Source organism: Rhodamnia argentea, chromosome 2 (genome assembly GCF_020921035.1).
Source record: "Rhodamnia argentea isolate NSW1041297 chromosome 2, ASM2092103v1, whole genome shotgun sequence".
In the NCBI taxonomy this organism is placed as follows: domain Eukaryota; kingdom Viridiplantae; phylum Streptophyta; class Magnoliopsida; order Myrtales; family Myrtaceae; genus Rhodamnia; species Rhodamnia argentea.
Genome location: NC_063151.1, coordinates 12,253,987 through 12,256,108, shown reverse-complemented (window position 1 = coordinate 12,256,108; position 2,122 = coordinate 12,253,987).

The window sequence follows — 2,122 nt, the reverse complement described above, 5'->3', positions numbered from 1 at the left end:
AAAAGGGGCAGATCGGCTTTCGTCTATGCAGCTTACTCACCGTCTCGAAAGGGGAGGTTCACCCTTGTAACAAAGGGGTTTCACCTATTTAAAAGAGATTGGCTATCCTCCATGCGGGGACTCACCATCTAAAAAGCGAGATCGGCTTTCGTCTCTCCAACTACTCACCGTCTCGAGGGGGGAGGTTCACCCTTGTAACAAAGGGGTTTCACCTATTTAAAAGAGATTGGCTATCCTCCATGCGGGGACTCACCATCTAAAAAGCGGATCGGTTTTCGTCTCTCCAACTACTAACCGTCCGGAGGGGGAGGTTCACCCTTGTAACAAAGGGGTTTCACCTATTTAAAAGAGATTGGCTATCCTCCATGCGGAGACTCACCATCTAAAAAAAGCGGATCGGTTTTCGTCTCTCCAACTACTAACCGTTCGAGGGGGGAGGTTCACCCTTGTAACAAAGGGGTTTCACCTATTTAAAAGAGATTGGCTATCCTCCATGCGGGGACTCACCATCTAAAAAGGCAGATCGGTTTTCGTCTCTCCAACTACTAACCGTCCGAGAGGGTGCCATCCGAGGACCTAGGTTGACTAGTGTACCTACAGAGCTCAAACCCTATTTCAAATTTTCAAAAAGGCAGATCGGTTTTCGTCTCTCCAACTACTAACCGTCTGAGAGGGGAGGTTCACCCTTGTAACAAAGGGGTTTCACCTATTTAAAAGAGATTGGCTATCCTCCATGCAGGGACTCACCATCTAAAAAAAAGCGGATCGGTTTTCGTCTCTCCAGCTACTAACCGTCCGAGGGGGAGGTTCACCCTTGTAACAAAGGGGTTTCATCTATTTAAAAGAGATTGGCTATCCTCCATGCGGGGACTCACCATCTAAAAAGGCAGATCGGTTTTCGTCTCTCCAACTACTAACCGTCCGAGAGGGTGCCATCCGAGGACCTAGGTTGACTAGTGTACCTACAGAGCTCAAACCCTATTTCAAATTTTCAAAAAGGCAGATCGGTTTTCGTCTCTCCAGCTACTAACCGTCCGAGAGGGTGCCATCCGAGGACCTAGGTTGACTAGTGTACCTACAGAGCTCAAACCCTATTTCAAATTTTCTAAAAGTGGGGGATCCGAGGACCTGGGGACTCCAGAAGACCCGCAGAAAATCCAAGTTAATCAAATCTTTAAAATGCAACTTTTCCGAGGATTTGGGGTCACCAGGGAACCCGCAGAAAGTTCAATCAAACATCATTAGTATGACAACTTTAAGTTCTTGGGAGAAATTTAAGAATTCTAGACAAATTTTCAAAGTGTATTTGTGAGGGAAATGTGTCCAATCACAATTTCAAATCTCCATCGAGGATGGATTTTGAATGACACATCCCGAGTGTTCTTCAAAAAGGTTGTTTTAAAAAATTTTCAAAAGGATTTTCCTTCATCCAAGAGGGCTTCTCACCGTTTTGGAAAGGCTTTTTCTTAAAATTCAAATCCGCTCATAGAAACCTAACCTTGAGGTTTCGGGATCATTCGAGATGCATACAATCCGACTAATCGAGAAGGCATTTTAAAAGGGACCGTAATTCAGGCCAGTCAAAGGCTTATCAATGGATATTCAATTTAAGGTTTAGAAATGAATCTTGATCAAAAATAGCTTCTTCGGGTCTACAAGTCAAGAACCCCGAAGACATGATAAGACAGGATTGTACTTACCTCTTTAAGCGGTAGCTTCCTGTGTGATCTCTTGCATCAACCCGAAACACCTCTTAGATCGAAAAGTTTTGGTGACAGGTTGTATTTTGGCTTAAGGTGGGCCCTTTAAGGACGGCTATATTTTCAAAGAGGGGTGAACTTTGGTGATCACCTTGACATTTTTCCAGCTTTCATTTGCTTTTGCAGTAGATTCATGATCATTTTTTGCTCAATTGACTTTGAGGATTTTCCTCTTTTCATCTTAATGATTTTTCTTTAAGATTTATCTCTTTCCAGGGTGCTCTTTTCATGGGCTTTGGCCTTGCTTTTACCAGGCACTTTGCTTTTTCTAACCCTTTCATCAATCTTTGCATTGACTGGCTCTTTGGAGACCGGTATCAAAATTCAAAGTTCTTCCGATCATGCTTTTTGATTCATTGCTG